Here is a 26162-nt window from a genome sequence, read left to right on the forward strand (position 1 = left end):
AGGGTGTGAGTGTGTTTATATCAGGGTGTGAGTGTGGTTATATCAGTGTGAGTGGGTTTATATCAGGGTGTGAGTGTGTTTATATCATGGTGTGAGTGTGTTTATATCACGGTGAGTGTGTTTACATCAGGGTGAGTGTGTTTATATCAGTGTGTGAATGTGTTTATATCAGGGTGAGTGTGTTTATATCAGGGTGTGAGTGGGTTTATATCAGGGAGGGTGTGTTTACATCAGGGTGACTGTGTTTATATCAGTTTGAGTGTGTATATATCAGGGTGAGTGTGTTTATAAACAGGGTGAGTGTGTTTATATCAGGGTGAATGAGTTTATATCAGGGTGAGTGTATTCTTATCAGGGTGAGTGTGTTTATATCAGGGTGTGAGTGTGTTTATATCAGGGTGAGTGTGTTTATATCAGGGTGAGTGAGTTTATATCAGGGTGAGTGTGTTTATATCAGGGTGTGTGTATTTATATCAGGGTGTGTGTGTGTTTAGATCAGGGTGAGTGTGTTTATATCAGGGTGTGAGTGTGTTTATATCAGGGTGTGCGTGTGTTTATATCAGGGTGAGTGTGTTTCTATCAGGGTGAGTGTGTTTATATCAGGGTGTGAGTTTTTTTATATCAGACTGTGTGTGTTTATATCAGGGTGTGAGTGTGTTTATTTCAGGGTGAGTGCGTTTTTATCAGGGTGAGTCTTTATATCAGGTTGAATGTGTTTATATCAGAGTGTGAGTGTTGTTATATCAGGGTCAGAGTGTGTTTGTATCAAGGTGAGAGTGTTTATATCAGGGTGAGTATGTATATATCAGGGTGAGTGTGTTTATATCAGGGTGTGAGTGTGTTTATATCAGGTTGTGAGTGTGTTTATATCAGGGTGTGAGTGTGTTTATATCAGGGTGTGAGTGTATTTATATCAGTGTGAGTGTGTTTATATCAGGGTGAGTGTGTTTATATCAGTGTGAGTATGTTTATATCAGGCTGACTGTGTTTATATCAGGGTGTGAGTGTGTTTATATCAAGGTGAGTATGTAATTATATCAGGGTGAGTGTGTTTATATCAGGGTGTGAGTGTGTTTATATCAGGGTGTGAGTGTGTTATATCAGGGTGAGTGTGTTTATATCAGTTTGTGAATGTGTTTATATCAGGGTGTGATTGTGTTTATATTAGGGTGAGTGAGTTTACATCAGGGTGAGTATGAGTTTATTTCAGGGTGAGTGTGTTTATATCAGGGTGAGTGTGTTTATATCAGGATGTGAGTGTGTTTATATTAGGGTGTGAGGGTGTTTATAACAGGGTCTGAGGGTGTTTATATCAGGGTGAGTGTGTTTATATCAGCGTGTGAGTGTGTTTATATCAGGGTGGGTGTGTTTATATCAAAGTGCATGTGTTTATATGAGGGTGAATGTGTTTATATCAGGGTGTGAGTGTGTTTATATCCGTGTGAGTGTGTTTATAACAGGGAGTGAATGTGTTTATATCAGGGTGAGTATGTTTATATCAGGGTATTAGTGTGTTTATATCAGGGTGTGAGTGTGTTTATATCAGGGTGAGTGTGTTTATATCAGGGAGACTGTGATTATGTCAGGGTGAGTGTTTTTATATCAGAGTGTGATTGTGTTTATATCAGGGTGTGATTGTGTTTATATCAGGGTGTGATTGTGTTTATATCAGGTTGTGATTGTGTTTATATCAGGGTGATTGTGTTTATATCAGGGTGAGTGTGTTTATATCAGTGTGAGTGTGTTTATATCAGTGAGTGAGTGTGTTTATTTCAGGGTGAGTTTGTTTATATCAGGGTGTGTGTGTATTTATCAGGGTGTGAGTGTGTTTATATCAGGGTGATTGAGTTTATATCAGGGTGAGTGTGTATATTTCAGGGTGTGAGTGTGTTTATATAAGAGTGAGTGTGTTTATATCAGGGTGAATGAGTTTATATCAGGGTGAATGTATTCTTATCAGGCTGAGTGTGTTTCTATCAGGGTGTGAGTGTGTTTATATCAGGGTGAGTGTGTTTATATCAGGGTGAGTGAGTTTTTTTCAGGGTGAGTGTGTTTATATCGGGGTGAATGAGTTTATATCAGGGTGAATGTATTCTTATCAGGGGGAGTGTGCTTATATCAGGGTGTGAGTGTGTTTATATCAGGGTGAGTGAGTTTATATCAGGGTGAGTGTGTTTATATCAGGGTGTGTGTATTTTGATCAGGGTGTGTGTGTGTTTAGATCAGGGTGAGTGTGTTTATATCAGGGTGTGAGTGTGTTTATATCAGGGTGTGCGTGTGTTTATATCAGGGTGAGTGTGTTTCTTTCAGGGTGAGTGTGTTTATATCAGGGTGAGAGTTTTTTTATATCAGGGTGAGTGTGTTTCTATCAGGCTGTGTGTGTTTATATCAGGGTGTGAGTGTGTTTATTTCAGGGTGAGTGCGTTTTTATCAGGGTGAGTCTTTATATCAGGTTGAATGTTTTTATATCAGGGTGTGAGTGTTGTTATATCAAGGTGAGTGTCTTTATATCAAGGTGAGTGTGTTTATATCAGGGTGTGAGTGTGTTTATATCAGGGTGTGAGTGTATTTATATCAGGGTGAGTGTGTTTATATCAGGGTGAGTGTGTTTATATCAGTGTGAGTATGCTTATATCAGGCTGACTGTGTTTATATCAGGGTGTGAGTGTGTTTATATCAAGGTGAGTATGTAATTATATCAGTGTGAGTGTGTTTATATCAGGGTGAGTGTGTTTATATCAGGGTGAGTGTGTTTATATCAGGGTGAGTGTGTTTATATCAGGGTGTGAGTGTGTTTGTATCAAGGTGAGAGTGTTTATATCAGGGTGAGTATGTATATATCAGGGTGAGTGTGTTTATATCAGGGTGTGAGTGTGTTTATATCAGGTTGTGAGTGTGTTTATATCAGGGTGTGAGTGTGTTTATATCAGGGTGTGAGTGTATTTATATCAGGGTGAGTGTGTTTATATCAGGGTGAGTGTGTTTATATCAGTGTGAGTATGTTTATATCAGGGTGTGAGTGTGTTTATATCAGGGTGGGTGTGTTTATATCAAAGTGCATCTGTTTATATCAGGGTGAATGTGTTTATCTCAGGGTGAGTGAGTTTATATCAGGTTGAGTGTGTTTATATCAGGGTGTGAGTGTTTATATCAGGGTGTGAGTGTGTTTATATCAGGGTGTGAGGGTGTTTATATCAGGGTCTGAGGGTGTTTATATCAGGGTGAGTGTGTTTATATCAGGGTGTGAGTGTGTTTATATCAGGGTGGGTGTGTTTATATCAAAGTGCATCTGTTTATATCAGGGTGAATGTGTTTATCTCAGGGTAAGTGAGTTTATATCAGGTTGAGTGTGTTTATATCAGGGTGTGAGTGTGTTTATATCAGTGTGAGTGTGTTTATAACAGGGTGTGAATGTGTTTATATCAGGGTGAGTATGTATATATCAGGGTATTAGTGTGTTTATATCAGGGTGTGACTGTGTTTATATCAGAGTGAGTGTGTTTATATCAGGGAGACTGTGATTATGTCAGGGTGAGTGTGTTTATATCAGGGTGTGATTGTGTTTATATCAGGGTGTGATTGTGTTTATATCAGGGCGTGATTGTGTTTATATCAGGGTGATTGTGTTTATATCAGGGTGAGTGTGTTTATATCAGGGTGAGTGTGTTTATATCAGGGTGTGAGTGTGTTTATTTCAGGGTCAGTGTGTTTATGTCAGGGTGAGTGTGTATATATCAGGGTGTGAGTGTCTTTATATCAGGGTGATTGTGTTTATATCAGGGTGAGTGTGTTTATATCAGGCTGTGTGTATTTATATCAGGGTGTGAGTGTGTTTAGATCAGGGTGAGTGTGTTTATATCAGGGTGTGAGTGTGTTTATATCAGGGTGTGAGTGTGTTTATATCAGGGTGAGTGTGTTTCTATCAGGGTGAGTATGTTTATATCAGGCTGAATGTGTTTATATCAGGGTGTGAGTTTGTTTATATCAGGGTGAGTGTGTTTGTATCAGGCTGTGTGTGTTTATATCAGGGTGAGAATGTGTTTATATCAGGGTGAGTGCGTTATTATCAGGGTGAGTCTTTATATCAGGTTGAATGTGTTTATATCAGGGTGTGAGTGTTTTTATATCAGGGTGAGTGTGTTTATATCAAGGTGAGTGTGGTTATATCAGGATGAGTGTGTTTATATCAGGGTGTGAGTGTGTTTATAGCAGGGTGTGAGTGTGTTTATATCACCGTGTGAGTGTGTTTATATCAGGGTGTGAGTGTATTTATATCAGGGTGAGTGTGTTTATATCAGGCTGAGTGTGTTTATATCAGGGTGTGAGTGTATTTATATCAGGGTGAGTGTGTTTATATCAGGGTGAGTGTGTTTATATCAGTGTGAGTACGTTTGTATCAGGGTGAGTGTGTTTATATCAGGGTGTGAGTGTGTTTATATCAGGGTGTGAGTGTGCTTATATCAGGGTGAGTGCGTTTATGTCAGGGTGAGTATGAGTTTATATCAGGGTGAGTGTGTTTATATCAGGGTGTGATTGTGTTTATATCAGGGTGTGATTGTGTTTATATCAGGGAGTGATTGTGTTTATATCAGGGTGAGTACGTTTATATCAGGGTGAGTATGAGTTTATATCAGGGTGAGTGTGTTTATATCAGGGTGAGTGTGTTTATATTAGGGTGAGTGTGTTTATATCAGTGTGAGTATGTTTATATCAGGGTGAGTGTGTTTATATCAGGGTGTGAGTGTGTTTATATCAGGGTGTGAGTGTGCTTATATCAGGGTGAATGTGCTTATATCAGGGTGTGATTGTGTTTATATCAGGGTGTGATTGTCTTTATATCAGGGTGAGTGCGTTTATATCAGGGTGAGTATGAGTTTATATCAGGGTGAGTGTGTTTATGTCAGGGTGAGTGTGTATATATCAGGGTGTGAGTGTCTTTATATCAGGGTGATTGTGTTTATATCAGGGTGAGTGTGTTTATATCAGGCTGTGTGTATTTATATCAGGGTGTGAGTGTGTTTAGATCAGGGTGAGTGTGTTTATATCAGGGTGTGAGTGTGTTTATATCAGGGTGTGAGTGTGTTTATATCAGGGTGAGTGTGTTTCTATCAGGGTGAGTATGTTTATATCAGGCTGAATGTGTTTATATCAGGGTGTGAGTTTGTTTATATCAGGGTGAGTGTGTTTGTATCAGGCTGTGTGTGTTTATATCAGGGTGAGAATGTGTTTATATCAGGGTGAGTGCGTTATTATCAGGGTGAGTCTTTATATCAGGTTGAATGTGTTTATATCAGGGTGTGAGTGTTTTTATATCAGGGTGAGTGTGTTTATATCAAGGTGAGTGTGGTTATATCAGGATGAGTGTGTTTATATCAGGGTGTGAGTGTGTTTATAGCAGGGTGTGAGTGTGTTTATATCACCGTGTGAGTGTGTTTATATCAGGGTGTGAGTGTATTTATATCAGGGTGAGTGTGTTTATATCAGGCTGAGTGTGTTTATATCAGGGTGTGAGTGTATTTATATCAGGGTGAGTGTGTTTATATCAGGGTGAGTGTGTTTATATCAGTGTGAGTACGTTTGTATCAGGGTGAGTGTGTTTATATCAGGGTGTGAGTGTGTTTATATCAGGGTGTGAGTGTGCTTATATCAGGGTGAGTGCGTTTATGTCAGGGTGAGTATGAGTTTATATCAGGGTGAGTGTGTTTATATCAGGGTGTGATTGTGTTTATATCAGGGTGTGATTGTGTTTATATCAGGGAGTGATTGTGTTTATATCAGGGTGAGTACGTTTATATCAGGGTGAGTATGAGTTTATATCAGGGTGAGTGTGTTTATATCAGGGTGAGTGTGTTTATATTAGGGTGAGTGTGTTTATATCAGTGTGAGTATGTTTATATCAGGGTGAGTGTGTTTATATCAGGGTGTGAGTGTGTTTATATCAGGGTGTGAGTGTGCTTATATCAGGGTGAATGTGCTTATATCAGGGTGTGATTGTGTTTATATCAGGGTGTGATTGTCTTTATATCAGGGTGAGTGCGTTTATATCAGGGTGAGTATGAGTTTATATCAGGGTGAGTGTGTTTATATCAGGGTGAGTGTGTTTATATTAGGGTGTGAGTGTGTTTATATCAGGGTGTGAGGGTGTTTATATCAGGGTCTGAGGGGGTTTATATCAGGGTGAGTGTGTTTATATCAGGGTGTGAGTGTGTTTATATCAGGGTGGGTGTGTTTAAAGCAAAGTGCATGTGTTTATATCAGGGTGAATGTGTTTATATCAGGGTCTGAGGGTGTTTATATCAGGGTGAGTGTGTTTATATCAGTGTGTGAGTGTGTTTATATCAGGGTGGGTGTGTTTATATCGAAGTGCATGTGTTTATATCAGGGTGGGTGTGTTTATATCAGGGTGAGTGTGTTTATATCAGGGTGTCAGTGTGTTTATATCAGTGTGTGAGTGTGTTTACATCAGGGTGAGGGTGTTTATATCAGGGTGAGTGTGTTTATATCAGTGTGAGTATGTTTGTATCACGGTGAGTGTGTTTATATCAGGGTGTGAGTGTGTTTATATCAGGGTGAGTGTGTTTATATCAGGGTGTGAGTGTGTTTATATCAGAATGAGACTGTTTTTTCAGGGTGTGAGTGTGTTTATATCAAGGTGAATGTGTTTATATCAGGGTGAGTGTGTTTATATCAGGCAGAGTGTGTTTGTATCAGGGTGTGGGTGTGTTTATATCAAGGTGAGTATGTGATTATATCAGGGTGAGTGTGCTTATAACAGGGTGAGTGTGTTTATATCAGGGTGTGAGTGTGTTTATATCAGGGTGTGAGTGTGGTTATATCAGTGTGAGTGGGTTTATATCAGGGTGTGAGTGTGTTTATATCAGGGTGTGAGTGTGTTTATATCAGGGTGTGAGTGTGGTTATATCAGGGTGAGTGGGTTTATATCAGGGTGTGAGTGTGTTTATATCAGGGTGTGAGTGTGTTAATATCAGGGTGAGTGTGTTTATATCAGGGTGACTGTGTTTATATCAGTGTGTGAATGTGTTTATATCAGGGTGAGTGTGTTTATATCAGGGTGTGAGTGGGTTTATATCAGGGAGGGTGTGTTTACATCAGGGTGACTGTGTTTATATCAGGGTGAGTGTGTTTATATCAGGCTGTGTGTATTTATATCAGGGTGTGAGTGTGTTTAGATCAGGGTGTGAGTGTGTTTATATCAGGGTGTGAGTGTGTTTATATCAAGGTGAGTATGTGATTATATCAGGGTGAGTGTGCTTATAACAGGGTGAGTGTGTTTATATCAGGGTGTGAGTGTGTTTATATCAGGGTGTGAGTGTGGTTATATCAGTGTGAGTGGGTTTATATCAGGGTGTGAGTGTGTTTATATCAGGGTGTGAGTGTGTTTATATCAGGGTGAGTGTGTTTATATCAGGGTGTGAGTGGGTTTATATCAGGGAGGGTGTGTTTACATCAGGGTGACTGTGTTTATATCAGGGTGAGTGTGTTTATATCAGGCTGTGTGTATTTATATCAGGGTGTGAGTGTGTTTATATCAGGCAGAGTGTGTTTGTATCAGGGTGTGGGTGTGTTTATATCAAGGTGAGTATGTGATTATATCAGGGTGAGTGTGCTTATAACAGGGTGAGTGTGTTTATATCAGGGTGTGAGTGTGTTTATATCAGGGTGTGAGTGTGGTTATATCAGTGTGAGTGGGTTTATATCAGGGTGTGAGTGTGTTTATATCAGGGTGTGAGTGTGTTTATATCAGGGTGTGAGTGTGGTTATATCAGGGTGAGTGGGTTTATATCAGGGTGTGAGTGTGTTTATATCAGGGTGTGAGTGTGTTAATATCAGGGTGAGTGTGTTTATATCAGGGTGACTGTGTTTATATCAGTGTGTGAATGTGTTTATATCAGGGTGAGTGTGTTTATATCAGGGTGTGAGTGAGTTTATATCAGGGAGGGTGTGTTTACATCAGGGTGACTGTGTTTATATCAGGGTGAGTGTGTTTATATCAGGCTGTGTGTATTTATATCAGGGTGTGAGTGTGTTTAGATCAGGGTGTGAGTGTGTTTATATCAGGGTGTGAGTGTGTTTATATCAGGGTGAGTGTGTTTCTATCAGGGTGAGTGTGTTTATATCAGGGTGTGAGTTTCTTTATATCAGGGTGAGTGTGTTTGTATCAGGCTGTGTGTGTTTATATCAGGGTGTGAGTGTGTTTATATCAGGGTGAGTGCGTTTTTATCAGGGTGAGTCTTTATATCAGGTTGAATGTGTTTATATCAGGGTGTGAGTGTTTTTATTTCAGGGTGAGTGTGTTTATATCAAGGTGAGTGTGTTTATATCAGGGTGAGTGTGTTTATATCAGGGTGTGAGTGTGTTTGTATCAATGTGAGAGTGTTCATATCAGGGTGAGTATGTATATATCAGTGTGAGTGTGTTTATATCAGGGTGTGAGTGTGTTTATATCCGGGTGTGAGTGTGTTTATATCAGGGTGTGAGTCTATTTATATCAGGGTGAGTGTGTTTATATCAGGGTGAGTGTGTTTATATCAGTGTGATTATGTTTATATCAGGCTGAGTGTGTCTATATCAGAGTGTGAGTGTGTTTATATCAAGGTGAGTATGTGATTATATCAGGGTGAGTGTGTTTATATCAGGGTGAGTGTGTTTATATCAGGCAGAGTTTGTTTATATCAGGGTGTGAGTGTGTTTATATCAGGGTGAGTGTGCTTATAACAGGGTGAGTGTGTTTATATCAGGGTGTGAGTGTGTTTATATCAGGGTGTGAGTGTGTTTATATCAGGGTGAGTGTGTTTATATCTGTGTGTGAGTGTGTTTGTATCAAGGTGAGTGTGTTTATATCAGGGTGAGTATGTATATATCAGGGTGAGTGTGTGTTTATATCAGGGTGTGAGTGTGTTTATATCACGGTGTGAGTGGGTTTATATCAGAGAGGGTGTGTTTACATCAGGGTGACTGTGTTTATATCAGGGTGAGTGTGTATATATCAGGGTGAGTGTGTTTATAAACAGGGTGAGTGTGTTTATATCAGGGTGAGTGTGTTTATATCAGGGTGAATGAGTTTATATCAGGGTGAGTGTATTCTTATCAAGGTGAGTGTGTTTATATCAGGGTGTGAGTGTATTTATATCAGGGTGAGTGTGTTTATGTCAGGGTGAGTGAGTTTATATCAGGGTGAGTGTGTTTATATCAGTGTGTGTGTATTTATATCAGGGTGTCTGTGTGTTTAGATCAGGGTGAGTGTGTTTATATCAGGGTGTGCGTGTGTTTATATCAGGGTGAGTTTGTTTATATCAGGATGAGTGTGTTTATATCAGGCTGTGTGTGTTTATATCAGGGTGTGAGTGTGTTTATTTCAGGGTGAGTGCGTTTTTATCAGGGTGAGTCTTTATATCAGGTTGAATGTGTTTATATCAGGCGGTGAGTGTTTTTACATCAGGGTGTGATTGTGTTTATATCAGGGTGTGAGTGTATTTATATCAGGGTGAGTGTGTTTATATCAGCGTGAGTGTGTTTATATCAGGCTGAGTGTGTTTATATCAGGGTGTGAGTGTGTTTATATCAAGGTGAGTATGCATTTATATCAGTGTGAGTGTGTTTATATCAGGCTGTGAGTGTGTTTATATCAGGGTGTGAGTGTGTTTAGATCAGGGTGAGTGTGTTTATATCAGGTTGTGATTGTGTTTATATCGGGTGTGATTGTGTTTATATCAGGGTGAGTGTGTTTATATCAGAGTGAGTATGAGTTTATATCAGGGTGAGTGTGCTTATATCAGGGTGAGTGTGTTTATATCAGGGTGTGAGTGTGTTTATATCAGGGTGTGAGGGTGTTTATATGAGGGTCTGAGGGTGTTTATGTCAGGGTGAGTGTGTTTATATCAGGGTGTGAGTGTACTTATTTCAGGGTGGGTGTGTTTATATCAAAGTGCATGTGTTTATATCAGGGTGAATGTGTTTATCTCAGGGTGAGTGAGTTTATATCAGGTTGAGTGTGTTTATATCAGGGTGTGAGTGTGTTTATATCAGTGTGAGTGTGTTTATAACAGGGTGTGAATGTGTTTATATCAGGGTGAGTATGTTTATATCAGGGTATTAGTGTGTTTATATCAGGGTGTGAGTGTGTTTATATCAGTGTGGTTGTGTTTATATCTGGCTGAGTGTGTTTGTATCAGGGTGAATGAGTTTATATCAGTGTGAATTTGTGTTTATATCAGGGTGTGATTGTGTTTATATCAGGGTGTGATTGTGTTTACATCAGGGTGATTGTCTTTATATCAGGGTGAGTGTGTTTATATCAGGGTGTGAGTGTGTTTATATCAGGGTGAGTGCGTTTATATCAGGGTGAGTGTGTATATATCAGGGTGTGAGTGTGTTTATATCAGGGTGATTGAGTTTATATCAGGGTGAGTGTGTATATATCAGGGTGTGAGTGTGTTTATATCAGAGTGAGTGTGTTTATATCTGGCTGAGTGTGTTTATATCAGGGTGAATGAGTTTATATCAGGGTGAATGTATTCTTTTCAGGGTGAGTGTGTTTATATCAGGGTGTGAGTGTGTTTATATCAGGGTGAGTGTGTTTATATCAGGGTGAGTGAGTTTATATCAGGGTGAGTGTGTTTATATCAGGCTGTGTATATTTATATCAGGGTGTGAGTGTGTTTAGATCAGGGTGAGTGTGTTTATATCAGGGTGTGAGTGTATTTATATCAGGGTGTGAGTGTGTTTATATCAGGGTGAGTGTGTTTCTATCAGGGTGAGTGTGTTTATATCAGGGTGTGAGTTTGTTTATATCAGTGTGAGTGTGTTTGTATCAGGCTGTGTGTGTTTATATCAGGGTGTGAGTGTGTTTATATCAGGGTGAGTGCGTTTTTATCAGGGTGAGTCTTTATATCAGGTTGAATGTGTTTATATCAGGGTGTGAGTGTTTTTATATCAGGGTGAGTGTGTTTATATCAAGGTGAGTGTGTTTATGTCAGGGTGAGTGTGTTTATATCAGGGTTTGAGTGTGTTTGTATCAAGGTGAGTGTGTTTATATCAAGGTGAGTATGTAATTATATCAGGGTGAGTGTGTTTATATCAGGGTGTGATTGTGGTTATATCAGGGTGAGTGTGTTTATATCAGGGTGAGTGTGTTTATATCAGGGTGAGTGTGTTTATATTAGGGTGTGAGTGTGTTTATATCAGGATGTGAGGGTGTTTATATCAGGGTCTGAGGGTGTTTATATCAGGGTGGGTGTGTTTATATCAAAGTGCATGTGTTTATATCAGGGTGAATGTGTTTATCTCAGGGTGAGTGAGTTTATATCAGGTTGAGTGTGTTTATATCAGGGTGTGATTGTGTTTATATCAGTGTGAGTGTGTTTATATCAGGGTGTGAGTGTGTTTATATCAGGGTGAGTGTGTTTATATCAGGGTGTGATTGTGTTTATATCAGGGTGTGATTGTGTTTATATCAGGGTGATTGTGTTTATATCAGGGTGAGTGTGTTTATATCAGGGTGAGTGTGTTTATATCAGGGTGTAAGTGCGTTTATATCAGGGTGAGTGTGTTTATATCAGGGTGAGTGTGTATATATCAGGGTGTGAGTGTGTTTATATGGGGGTGATTGAGTTTATATCAGGGTGAGTATGTATATATCAGGGTGTGAGTGTGTTTATATCAGAGTGAGTGTGTTTATATCAGGGTGAGTGTGTTTATATCAGGGTGAATGAGTTTATATCAGGTTGAATGTATTTATATCAGGGTGTGAGTGTTTTTATATCAGGGTGAGTGTGTTTATATCAAGGTGAGTGTGTTTATGTCAGGGTGAGTGTGTTTATATCAGGGTGTGAGTGTGTTTGTATCAAGGTGAGTGTGTTTATATCAAGGTGAGTATGTAATTATATCAGGGTGAGTGTGTTTATATCAGGGTGTGATTGTCGTTATATCAGGGTGTGATTGTGTTTATATCAGGGTGAGTGTGTTTATATCAGGGTGAGTATGAGTTTATATCAGGGTGAGTGTGTTTATATCAGGGTGAGTGTGTTTATATTAGGGTGTGAGTGTGTTTATATCAGGATGTGAGGGTGTTTATATCAGGGTCTGAGGGTGTTTATATCAGGGTGAGTGTGTTTAAATCAGGGTGTGAGTGTGTTTATATCAGGGTGGGTGTGTTTATATCAAAGTGCATGTGTTTATATCAGGGTGAATGTGTTTATATCAGGGTGAGTGTGTTTATATCAGGGTGAGTGTGTTTATATCAGGGTGTGAGTGTGTTTATATCAGGGTGAGTGTGTTTATATCAGGGTGAGTGTGTATATATCAGCGTGATTGAGTTTATATCAGGGTGAGTATGTATATATCAGGGTGTGAGTGTGTTTATATCAGGGTGAGTGTGTTTATATCAGGGTGAGTGTGTTTATATCAGGGTGAATGAGTTTATATCAGGGTGAATGTATTCTTATCAGGGTGAGTGTGTTTATATCAGGGTGTGAGCGTGTTTATATCAGGGTGTGATTGTGTTTATATCAGGGTGTGATTGTGTTTATATCAGGGTGATTGTGTTTATATCAAGGTTAGTGTGTTTATATCAGGGTGAGTGTGTTTATATCAGGGTGTGAGTGTGTTTATATCAGGGTGAGTGTGTTTATATCAGGGTGAGTGTGTATATATCAGGGTGTGAGTGTGTTTATATGGGGGTGATTGAGTTTATATCAGGGTGAGTATGTATATATCAGGGTGTGAGTGTGTTTATATCAGAGTGAGTGTGTTTATATCAGGGTGAGTGTGTTTATATCAGGGTGAATGAGTTTATATCAGGGTGAATGTATTCTTATCAGGGTGAGTGTGTTTATATCAGGGTGTGAGTGTGTTTATATCAGGGTGTCTGTGTTTATATCAAGGTGAGTGAGTTTATATCAGGGTGAGTGTGTTTATATCAGGCTGTGTGTATTTATATCAGGGTGTGAGTGTGTTTAGATCAGGATGAGTGTGTTTATATCAGGGTGTGAGTGTGTTTATATCAGGGTGTGAGTGTGTTTATATCAGGGTTAGTGTGTTTCTATCAGGGTGAGTGTGTTTATATCTGGGTGTGAGTTTGTTTATATCAAGGTGAGTGTGTTTGTATCAGGCTGTGTGTGTTTATATCAGGGTGTGAGTGTGTTTATATCAGGGTGAGTGCGTTTTTATCAGGGTGAGTATTTAAATCAGGTTGAATGTATTTATATCAGGGTGTGAGTGTTTTTATATCAGGGTGAGTGTGTTTATATCAAGGTGAGTGTGTTTATGTCAGGGTGAGTGTGTTTATATCAGGGTTTGTGTGTGTTTGTATCAAGGTGAGTGTGTTTATATCAAGGTGAGTATGTAATTATATCAGGGTGAATGTGTTTATATCAGGGTGTGATTGTGGTTATATCAGGGTGTGATTGTGTTTATATCAGGGTGAGTGTGTTTATATCAGGGTGAGTATGAGTTTATATCAGGGTGAGTGTGTTTATATCAGGGTGAGTGTGTTTATATCAGGATGTGAGGGTGTTTATATCAGGGTCTGAGGGTGTTTATATCAGGGTGAGTGTGTTTAAATCAGGGTGTGAGTGTGTTTATATCAGGGTGGGTGTGTTTATATCAAAGTGCATGTGTTTATATCAGGGTGAATGTGTTTATATCAGGGTGAGTGAGTTTATATCAGGGTGAGTGTGTTTATATCAGGGTGTGAGTGTGTTTATTTCAGTGTGAGTGTGTTTATAACAGGGTGTGAATGTGTTTATATCAGGGTGAGTATGTTTATATCAGGGTATGAGTGTGTTTATATCAGGGTGTGAGTGTGGTTATATCAGGGTGAGTGTGTTTATATCAGGGAGACTGTGATTATGTCAGGGTGAGTGTGTTTATATCAGGGTGTGATTGTGTTTATATCAGGGTGTGATTGTGTTTATATCAGGGTGATTGTGTTTATATCAGAGTGAGTGTGTTTATATCAGGGTGAGTGTGTTTATATCAGGGTGTGACTGTGTTTATATCAGGGTGGGTGTGTTTATATCAGGGTGAGTGTGTTTATATCAGGGTGTGAGTGTGTCTATATCAGGGTGTGAGTGTGTTGATATCAGGGTGAGTATGTTTATATCAGGGTGAGTGTGTTTATATCAGCGTGTGACTGTGTTTATATCAGGGTGAGTGTGTTTATATCAGGGTGAGTGTGTTTATATCAGGGTGTCAGTGTGTTTATATCAGGGTGTGAATGTGTTGATATCAGGGTATGATTGTGTTTATATCAGGGTGAGTGTGTTTATATCAGGGTGAGTGTGTTTATATCAGGGTGAGTATGTTTATATCAGGGTGAGTGTGTTTATATCAGGGTGTGAGTGTGTTTATATCAGGGTGAGTGTGTTTATATCAGGGTGTGATTGTGTTTATATCAGGGTGAGTGAGTTTGTATCAGGCAGTGTGCGTTTGTATCAGGGTGTGAGTGTGTTTATATCAAGGTGAGTATGTGATTATATCAGGGTGAGTGTGTTTATATCAGGGTGAGTGTATTTATATCAGGCAGAGTGTGTTTATATCAGGGTGTGAGTGTGTTTATATCAAGGTGAGTATGAGTTTATATCAGGGTGAATGTGTTTATATCAGGTTGAGTGAGTTTATATCAGGTTGAGTGTGTTTATATCAGGGTGTGAGTGTGTTTATATCAGGGTGAGTGTGCTTATATCAGGTTGAGTGTGTTTATATCAGGGTGTGAGTGTGTTTATATTAGGGTGAGTGTGCTTATAACAGGGTGAGTGTGTTTATATCAGGGTGTGAGTGTGTTTATTTCAGGATGTGATTGTGGTTATATCAGGTTGAGTGGGTTTATATCAGGGTGTGAATGTGTTTATATCAGGGTGTGAGTATGTTTATATCAGGGTGATTGTGTTTATATCAGGGTGAGTGTGTTTATATCAGGGTGAGTGTGTTTATATCAGGGTGTGACTGTGTTTATATCAGGGTGAGTGTGTTTATATCAGGGTGTGACTGTGTTTATATCAGGGTGTGTGTGTTTATATCAGGGTTGTTAAGTCTGTGTGTTCCAGTTATGGTTAATATAAATCACTGCACACAGACCACAAGAATAACCTTAACAGGTCTTTCCTAGTCGAAGGTCAGGGCTGAACTGCCCAATAAATCATTACACAGCACTTATATACCGGTGTGGTCAGCACCGGTATTACAGTATACAGCAGCCAAGATAAAGTAGTGCATCTCTTAAAATAGTTCTCTTAAAGGTGGAACGGTTACATACACCACAATCCTCCCTTTTTAGCTTAACAGTATATATTCCCCATTAACATAACATAATAACATATATACACAACTTCATGTAAAAACAGTTCACAGATTCAGTCTCTGAGGAGGCCTCCTGATCCAAGACGGATAACGCCTTTCAGGGGTCTCTGGTTCTCGTTGCTGGGGTGACTCATCTAATAGTCCTTCACTGGACTTAACAGCTTGAACTTTCGTAACTTCAGAACCAGCATTGTTGACTTCTAAAGGCTCGAGTACCTTGGGAAGTTTTTCTGCTTCCAGACTGATTTGGCTCAGTTCGGAGGGACCACGTGCGTGACCTGGTAGGGGTAATAATGGTTCAGATGAGTCATCATCTTCTGCTTCCTCTCTATTGTCTTCTATTTCCTCCATCACTTCAGCTTTTGCCTCTGCCACCAATTCCCTGAGTGGCTTATTACTGCTGACACTGCTCACAAAAGGGGTGCTCTTTCTTCTTAGCTTTCAACTGATCGATGAATTTGACATATTCCCTTTCTTGCTCAGCTTTGATTCGTTTGGCCTCATCGCGCAGACGGTTTGTGTGTTCCTGTTCCATTTTCTCAATCAGCTGCTTCTGCTGTCTTTCCAGATTCTCCAACTCTGTGTCAAAGAACTTTTTCTTTGCATTCATCTCTTGCTCAAAACGGCGAATCATTTGTTCTAATTGCTGTTGTAGTTTGAAATTGAGTTGAGTTCGAGCCCAGTGTTCCTCCTTCTGAAGCAACCGCAACTCTCGCAGCTCCTGCCGCCTTAGGAATCGCATTTCCTCAGCTTTCTTCTCATCCTCACCAATAATCTTTGAAGTAGTGACACTCACTTCCACTCCATCGACAACAAATTTTCTAGTTCATTCCAGAGTTTTGTTGTATGCTTGGTTACCCCGTATTGATAGAGAGCCACTTTCCTTGTTTAAAGAGAGATCACCTGAAAGGGAAATGTTCAAGTCAACGCTATCGGATGCAGATATGCTACCCGAATCAGAATTTCTCTTTGACTTTCTATTGGTAGAATTTACTGCTCCATTGAGAGTTAATGAATCCGGGACCAGAGTGACTTGTTTATCAGATTTACTTTCCTTTTCATTTCTGGTTAGCAATTCTTTTCCATTCTTTGAATCAGCAGTGCCCTCAGAAATGTGCATGTCTGTAGACTGGACAGACTCAGAATTCTCTGTCAAACTATGTTGTTGTTGTTCAGTGGAATTCTGTTCTGATACTTTGTTCTCTTCTGAAGCATTTATGCACTCCTTCGTTTTTCCATCATTAGTCTGCAAGTCCATTTTAGACTTGTCTTTTGCACATGGACTGGTCTTACCATCATCAGTTCCAGAGTCTGAGCTGATTGTCTTCACCGAGTTCTCACTCTCTGCTTTGTCACTGTCACTGCTGCATATGCCCTCATCCAATATTCTGGACAATCGTTCAGGTTTGACATCTTTTTTTCCGGAATCTACCGTTATTGCTTTTAGGGAGTGCCAGTCCATATTTATTTTCCTGATTCACTCCCGTCCCAGAAGTGGTGGACCTCCCTCAGGTAGTACATATAAGTCCATTCCTTGGTGTTCTTTGCCCTTGTGTACCACCTTGACTTTTATCTTTCCGATGGGGTATACTCTTTGCCCCGTGTATGTCTGCAATACTATCTCTGTATCCCGTAGGGGAATATGTGTGAATAACCTTTTGTAATCTTGCTTATTCATGACCGTCAACGCCGATCCAGTGTCCAATTCCATCTTCACTTGGACTCCTGCTATCTGAAGTGTGACCCAGATAGTTTGTAGGTCAGCTTCCTTACTCGCATTGTGAATTCTCAGACTACCCAGTTCCTTGCTGTTGGAGTCTGAATCCGAATTCTGTTCATCCGAACTCTTCTCAGCCACCTTATGTACCTTTCTGCACTTTTCCTGCGGTGACTTTTTGTTGCTGGTCTTCTTTCCTGACCGGCATACTTTAGCTATGTGACCAAGCTTGCCACATTTTCTACATTCCTGATTTTTAAACCAGCATTGGTTCTGATCGTGTGTTGTCTTTCCACAACGATAACATTTCGCTGTACCCAAAGCCATTTGATCTACGCTGAGTACCGCTGCCTTCAGCTGCATTTCCGCAGTGCCTCTCGCTGCGGCTTCGTGCGATGCTGCAATAGTGACAGCCTTATCAAGTGTAAGATCATTCTCTTCAAGCAGCCGCTTTTGTGTTCCTTCTTTCGACAATCCACACACGAATTTGTCTCTCAGTGCCTCTGTCAGTCTTTCCCCAAACTGACAGTATTTCGCTAGCTTACACAGTTCAATTAAATACTCCGCGCTGCTTTCCTCTTTCAGTTGCGTTCTCGCATAAAATTTAAATCGTTCCGCTAACATCAGCGGTGTGGGGTTCAAATGATTTCTCAGGACAGCAACAATATTAGCGAAAGCCTGATCCGCCGGTTTAGCTGGAGATAGAAGATGCTTCAATAGCCCGTATGTCTTCGCACCCATTGAGTTTAGTAAGGTTAGTGCTTTATCTTCATCTGATATTTTATTTGCCTTACAATAAATCTCTATGTGTTCTACATACGTGGCCCAATCTTCAACATCGGGATCAAAATCGTTGATGTTACCACGCTTAGGCATCCTCACAATCTTCTTGAGAAACAAAAAGAAAATTTTTTTTTTTTTCAAAATGGCGGTTTCCCGCGCTTGTCTTCTTCCCCCGCCTACGAAAATGGCGGCTTCCCGCGTTTGCCTTTCTCCCCCGCTGGCTGTAATGGCGATTGCCGTATTGCTGCCATTCACGCCTCCCCAGCGGTTCTCAATTCGTGCCTCCCAGCCCCTCTTGCAGTCCGTTCCTTTCCACCGGCTGCGGCTGAGTTCTCCGCGGTTTTTTTTTATTTTCTCCCGCGCCTTACGCTGTCCCGGTCGCTGCGCCTCGCGGCCTCGGTAGCTGCCCGGCCTTTTTCACCGGTCGCGGTCGAGCTCTCTCTCGACGCTGTTGCGTCTCCCAGTCCGCTTGCAGCCCGGTCTTTTACACCGGCTGTGTTTGCATTCACCGCGGCTCCCGTGCCTTATGCTGCCCCAGTCTCAGCGCCTCTGGCCCCGACTTCTGTCCGGCTCTTTTCCCCGACCGTGGTCGAGTTCTCCGCCCTTATATCCTCTGTTTTTCCCTCCCCTACTTCACAGCCAACGTGGCCGACTTGCTGCTCGTCGCTGATCGGCTTACCCACCACAGTGATAGAAGGGATGATCACTGCCTGTTGCTGATGGAAGGCTTCGTGTCAGGATTCTTCCTTGCTCTTCAGACCCGAGTCTTTTCTCAGCAGGATGATGAGGGCGGATGCCTCTTCGCGACGCCCGTTAAACTGCCTTGGATATATCTCTGCCGCAGGGTAAGATTGTCATCGTCGCCGTTTATATCAGGGTGAGTGTGTTTAGTTCAGGGTGTGAGAGTGTTTATATCAGGGTGACTGTGTTTATATCAGAGTGCGAGTGTGTTTATATAAGGGTGAGTGTGTTTATATCAGGGTGAGTGTGTTTAAATCAGGGTGAGTGTGTTTATATCAGGGTGAGTATGTTTATATCAGGGTAAGTATGTTTATATCAGGGTGAGTGAGTTTATATCAGGGTGAGTGTGTTTATATCAGGGTGAGTGTGTTTAAATCAGGGTGAGTGTGTTTATATCAGGGTGAATGAGTTTATATCAGGGTGAGTGTGTATATATCAGGGTGTGAGTGTGTTTATATCAGGGTGAGTGTGTTTATATCAGGGTGTGAGCGTGTTTATATCAGGGTGAGTGTATTCTTATCAGGGTGAGTGTGTTTATATCAGGGTGAGTGTGTTTATATCAGGGTGAGTGAGTTTATATCAGGGTGAGTGTGTTTATATCAGGGTGTGTATATTTATATCAGGGTGTGAGTGTGTTTATATCAGGGTGAGTGTGTTTATATCAGGTTGTGTGTGTTTATATCAGGGTGTGAGTGTGTTTATATCAGGGTGAGTGTGTTTTTATCGTTGTGAGTGTTTATATCAGGTTGAATGTGTTTATATCAGGGTGTGAGTGTTTTTATATCAGGGTGAGTGTGTTTATATCAGGCAGAGTGCATTTGTATCAGGGTGTGAGTGTGTTTATATCAAGGTGAGTATGTGATTATATCAGGGTGAGTGTGTTTATATCAGGGTGAGTGTGATTATATCAGGCAGAGTGTGTTTATATCAGGGTGTGAGTGTGTTTATATCAGGGTGAATGTGTTTATATCAGGCAGAGTGCATTTGTATCAGGGTGTGAGTGTGTTTATATCAAGGTGAGTATGTGATTATATCAGGGTGAGTGTGTTTATATCAGGGTGAGTGTGTTTATATCAGGCAGAGTGTGTTTATATCAGGGTGTGAGTGTGTTTATATCAGGGTGAGCGTGTTTATATCAGGGTGAGAGTGTGTTTATATCAGAGTGAGTATGTTTATATCAGGGTGAGCGTGTTTATATCAGGGTGTGAGTGTGTTTATATCAGGGTGTGAGTGTATTTATATCAGGGTGTGAGTGTATTTATATCAGGGTGAGTGTGTTTATATCAGGGTGAGTATGTTTATATCAGGGTGAGTGTGTTTATATCAGGGTGTGAGTGTGTTTATATCAGGGTGAGTATGTTTATATCAGGGTGGGTGTGTTTATATCAGGGTGTGAGTGTGTTGATATCAGGGTGTGAGTGTGTTGATATCAGGGTGTGAGTGTATTTATATCAGGGTGAGTGTGTTTATATCAGGGTGAGTGTGTTTATATCAGCGTGAGTATGTTTATATCAGGGTGAGTGTGTTAATATCAGGGTGTGAGTGTGTTTATATCAGGGTGAGTGTGTTTATATCAGGGTGTGATTGTGTTTATATCAGGGTGAGTGTGTTTATATCAGGCAGAGTGCGTTTGTATCAGGGTGTGAGTGTGTTTATATCAAGGTGAGTATGTGATTATATCAGGGTCAGTGTGTTTATATCAGGGTGAGTGTGCTTATATCAGGCAGAGTGTGTTTATATCAGGGTGTGAGTGTGTTTATATCAAGGTGAGTATGAGTTTATATCAGGGTGAATGTGTTTATATCAGGTTGAGTGAGTTTATATCAGGGTGAGTGTGTTTATATCAGGTTGAGAGTGTGCTTATTTCAGGGTGTGAGTGTGGTTATATCAGGGTGAGTGGGTTTATATCAGGGTGTGAATGTGTTTATATCAGGGTGTGAGTGTGTTTATATCAGGGTGAGTGTGTTTATATCAGGGTGAGTGTGTTTATATCAGTGTGTGAGTGTGTTTATATCAGGGTGAGTGTGTTTATATCAGGGTGTGAGTGGGTTTATATCAGGGAGGGTGTGTTTACATCAGGGTGACTGTGTTTATATCAGGGTGAGTGTGTTTATATCAGGGTGAGTGTGTTTATAAACGGGGACTGAGTGTGTTTTCTCAGGGTGTAAGTGTGTTTAAATCAGATGAGTGTGTTTATATCAGGGTGATTATGAGTTTAATCAGGGTGAGTGTGTTTATATCAGGGTGTGTGTGTTTATATCAGGGTGTGAGTGTGTTCATATCAGGGTGTGAATGTGTTTAGATCAGGGTGAGTGTGTTTATATCAGGGTGGGTATGAGTTTATATCAGGGCGAGTGTGTTTATATCAAGGTGAGTGCGTTTATATCAAGGTGAGTATGAGTTTATATCAGGGTGAGTGTGTTTATATCAGGGTGTGAGTGTGTTTATATCAGGGTGTGAGTGTGTTTATATCAGGGTGAGTGTGTTTATATCAGGGTGAGTGTGTTTAAATCAGGGTGAGTGTGTTTATATCAGGGTGCGTATATTTATATCAGGGTAAGTATGTTTATATCAGGGTGAGTGAGTTTATATCAGGGTGAGTGTGTTTATATCAGGGTGAGTGTGTTTAAATCAGGGTGAGTGTGTTTATATCAGGGTGAATGAGTTTATAACAGGGTGAGTGTGTATATATCAGGGTGTGAGTGTGTTTATATCAGGGTGAGTGTGTTTATATCAGGGTGTGAGCGTGTTTATATCAGGGTGAGTGTATTCTTATCAGGGTGAGTGTGTTTATATCAGGGTGAGTGTGTTTGTATCAGGGTGAGTGAGTTTATGTCAGGGTGAGTGTGTTTATATCAGGGTGTGTGTATTTATATCAGGATGTGAGTGTGTTTATATCAGGGTGAGTGTGTTTATATCAGGTTGAGTGTGTTTATATCAGGGTGTGAGTGTTTTTATATCAGGGTGAGTGTGTCTATATCAGGCAGAGTGCATTTGTATCAGGGTGTGAGTGTGTTTATATCAAGGTGAGTATGTGATTATATCAAGGTGAGTGTGTTTATATCAGGCAGAGTGTGTTTATATCAGGGTGTGAGTGTGTTTATATCAGGGTCAGCGTGTTTATATCAGGGTGAGAGTGTGTTTATATCAGAGTGAGTATGTTTATATCAGGGTGAGTGTGTTTATATCAGGGTGTGAGTGTGTTTATATCAGGGTGTGAGTGTATTTATATCAGGGTGTGCGTGTATTTATATCAGGGTGAGTGTACTTATATCAGGGTGAGTGTGTTTATATCAGGGTGAGTATGTCTATATCAGGGTGAGTGTGTTTATATCAGGGTGTGAGTGTGTTTATATCAGGGTGAGTATGTTTATATCAGGGTGGGTGTGTTTATATCAGGGTGTCAGTGTGTGTATATCAGGGTGTGAGTGTGTTGATATCAGGGTGTGAGTGTATTTATATCAGGGTGAGTGTGTTTATATCAGGGTGAGTGTGTTTATATCAGGGTGAGTATGTTTATATCAGGGTGAGTGTGTTTATATCAGGGTGTGATTGTGTTTATATCAGGGTGAGTGTGTTTATATCAGGCAGAGTGCGTTTGTATCAGTGTGTGAGTGTGTTTATATCAAGGTGAGTATGTGATTATATCAGGGTCAGTGTGTTTATATCAGGGTGAGTGTGCTTATATCAGGCAGAGTGTGTTTATATCAGGGTGTGAGTGTGTTTATATCAAGGTGAGTATGAGTTTATATCAGGGTGAATGTGTTTATATCAGGTTGAGTGAGTTTATATCAGGGTGAGTGTGTTTATATCAGGGTGTGAGTGTGCTTATTTCAGGGTGTGAGTGTGGTTATATCAGGGTGAGTGGGTTTATATCAGGGTGTGAATGTGTTTATATCAGGGTGTGAGTTTGTTTATATCAGGGTGAGTGTGTTTATATCAGGGTGAGTGTGTTTATATCAGTGTGTGAGTATGTTTATATCAGGGTGAGTGTGTTTATATCAGGGTGTGAGTGGGTTTATATCAGGGAGGGTGTGTTTACATCAGGGTGTGAGTGTGTTTATATCAGGGTGAGTGTGTTTATAAACGGGGACTGAGTGTGTTTTCTCAGGGTGTAAGTGTGTTTAAATCAGATGAGTGTGTTTATATCAGGGTGAGTATGAGTTTAAATCAGTGTGAGTGTGTTTATATCAGGGTGAGTGTGAGTTTATATCAGGGTGAGTGCATTTATATCAGGGTGTGAGTGTGTTTATATCAGGGTGAGTATGAGTTTAAATCAGGGTGAGTGTGTTTATATCAGGGTGAGTGTGAGTTTATATCAGGGTGAGTGCGTTTATATCAGGGTGTGAGCGTGTTTATATCAGGGTGGGTATGAGTTTATATCAGGGCGAGTGTGTTTATATCAAGGTGAGTGTGTTTATATCAGGGTGAGTATGAGTTTATATCAGGGTGAGTGTGTTTATATCAGGGTGTGAGTGTGTTTATATCAGGGTGTGAGTGTGTTTATATCAGGGTGTGAGAGAGTTTATATCAGGGTGTGAGTGTGTTTATATCAGGGTGACTGTGTTTATATCAGAGTGCGTGTGTGTTTATATAAGGGTGAGTGTGTTTATATCAGGGTGAGTGTGTTTAAATCAGGGTGAGTGTGTTTATATCAGGGTGAGTATGTTTATATCAGGTAAGTATGTTTATATCAGGGTGAGTGAGTTTATATCAGGGTGAGTGTGTTTATATCAGGGTGAGCGTGTTTAAATCAGGAAGAGTCTGCTTATATCAGGGTGATTGAGTTTATATCAGGGTGAGTGTGTATATATCAGGGTGTGAGTGTGTTTATATCAGGGTGAGTGTGTTTATATCAGGGTGTGAGCGTGTTTATATCAGGGTGAGTGTATTCTTATCAGGGTGAGTGTGTTTATATCAGGGTGAGTGTCTTTATATCAGGGTGAGTGAGTTTATATCATGGTGAGTGTTTTTATATCAGGGTGTGTGTATTTATATCAGGGTGTGAGTGTGTTTATATCAGGGTGAGTGTGTTAATATCATTGTGAGTGTTTATATCAGGTTGAATGTGTTTATATCAGGGTGTGAGTGTTTTTATATCAGGGTGATTGTGTTTGTATCAGGGTGAATGTGTTTATATCAGGGTGAGTGTGTTTATATCAGGCAGAGTGCATTTGTTTCAGGGTGTGAGTGTGTTTATATCAAGGTGAGTATGTGATAATATCAGGGTGAGTGTGTTTATATCAGGGTGAGTGTGTTTATATCAGGCAGAGTGTGTTTACATCAGGGCGTGAGCGTGTTTATATCAGGGTGAGAGTTTGTTTATATCAGAGTGAGTATGTTTATATCAGGGTGAGTGTGTTTATATCAGGGTGTGAGTGTGTTTATATCAGGGTGTGAGTGTATTTATATCAGGGTGTGAGTGTATTTATATCAGGGTGAGTGTGCTTATATCAGGGTGAGTGTGTTTATATCAGGGTGAGTATGTTTATATCAGGGTGAGTGTGTTTATATCAGGGTGTGAGTGTGTTTATATCAGGGTGAGTATGTTTATATCAGGGTGGGTGTGTTTATATCAGGGTGTCAGTGTGATTATATCAGGGTGTGAGTGTGTTGATATCAGGGTGTCAGTGTATTTATATCAGGGTGTGAGTATGTTTATATCAGGGTGAGTGTGTTTATATCAGGGTGTGAGTGTGTTTATATCAGGGTGAGTGTGTTTATGTCAGGGTGTGATTGTGCTTATATCAGGGTGAGTGTGTTTATATCAGGCAGAGTGTGTTTGTATCAGGGTGTGAGTGTGTTTATATCAAGGTGAGTATGTGATTATATCAGGGTCAGTGTGTTTATATCAGGGTGAGTGTGCTTATATCAGGCAGAGTGTGTTTATATCAGGGTGTGAGTGTGTTTATATCAAGGTGAGTATGAGTTTATATCAGGGTGAATGTGTTTATATCAGGGTGTGAGTGTGTTTATATCAGGGTGAGTGTGTTTATATCAGGGTGTGAGTGGGTTTATATCAGGGAGGGTGTGTTTACATCAGGGTGACTGTGTTTATATCAGGGTGAGTGTGTTTATATCAGGGTGAGTGTGTTTATAAACGGGGACTGAGTGTGTTTTCTCAGGGTGTGAGTCTGTTTAAATCAGATGAGTGTGTTTATATCAGGGTGAGTATGAGTTTAAATCAGGGTGAGTGTGTTTATATATGGGTGTGAGTGTGTTTATAACAGGGTGAGTGTGAGTTTATATCAGGGTGAGTGTGTTTATATCAGGGTGAGTGTGTTTATATCAGGGTGTGAGTGTGTTTATATCAGGGTGTGAGTGTGTTTATATCAGGGTGTGAATGTGTTTAGATTAGGGTGAGTGTGTTTGTATCAGGGTGAGTGTGTTTATATCAGGGTGAGTATGAGTTTATATCAGGGCGAGTGTGTTTATATCAAGGTGAGTGCGTTTATATCAGGGTGAGTATGAGTTTATATCAGGGTGCGTGTGTTTATATCAGGGTGTGAGTGTGTTTATATCAGGGTGTGAGTGTGTTTATATCAGGGTGTGAGAGTGTTTATATCAGGGTGTGAGTGTGTTTATATCAGGGTGCGTGTGTTTATATCAAAGTGGGTGTGTTTATATCAGGGTGAATGTGTTTATATCAGGGTGAGTGAGTTTATATCAGGGTGAGTGTGGTTATATCAGGGTATGAGTGTGTTTATATCAGTGTGAGTGTGTTTATAACAGGGTGTGAATGTGTTTATATCAGGGTGAGTATGTTTATATCAGCGTGTGAGTGTGTTTATATCAGGGTGTGAGTGTGTTTATATCCGGGTGAGTGTGTTTATATCAGGGTGTGATTGTGTTTATATCAGGGTGTGATTGTGTTTATATCAGGGTGTGATTGTGTTTATATCAGGGTGTGATTGTGTTTATATCAGGGTGTGATTGTTTTTATATCAGGGTGATTGTGTTTATATCAGTGTGAGTGTGTTTATATCAGGGTGAGTGTGTTTATATCAGGGTGTGAGTGTGTTTATATCAGGGTGAGTGTGTTTATATCAGGGTGAGTGTGTTTATATCAGGGTGAATGTGTTTATATCAGGGTGAGTGTGTTTATATCAGGGTGTGAGTGTGTTTATATCATGGCGAGTGTGTTTATATCAGGGTGAGTGTGTTTATATCAGGGTGTGAGTGTTTTTTTATCAGGTGTGAGTGTGTTTATATCAGGGTGAGTGTGTTTAGTTCAGGGTGTGAGTGCGTTTGTATCAGGGTGACTGTGTTTATATCAGAGTGTGACTGTGTTTATACAAGGGTGAGTGTGTTTATATCAGGGTGAGTGTGTTTAAATCAGGGTGAGTGTGTTTATATCAGGGTGAGTGTGTTTATATCAGTGTGAGTGTGCTTATATCAGGGTGAATGTGTTTATATCAGGGTGAGTGTGTTTATATCAGGGTGTGAGTGTGTTTATATCAGGGTGTGAGTGTGTTTATATCACGGCAAGTGTGTTTATATCAGGGTGAGTGTGTTTATATCATGGTGTGAGTGTTTTTTTTATCAGGGTGTGAGTGTGTTTATATCAGGGTGAGTGTGTTTAGTTCAGGGTTTGAGTGTGTTT

The sequence above is a fragment of the Somniosus microcephalus genome, chromosome 11, assembly GCF_052327205.1.
Source record: "Somniosus microcephalus isolate GS21.2 chromosome 11, FLI_Smic_1.0, whole genome shotgun sequence".
Taxonomy (NCBI): domain Eukaryota; kingdom Metazoa; phylum Chordata; class Chondrichthyes; order Squaliformes; family Somniosidae; genus Somniosus; species Somniosus microcephalus.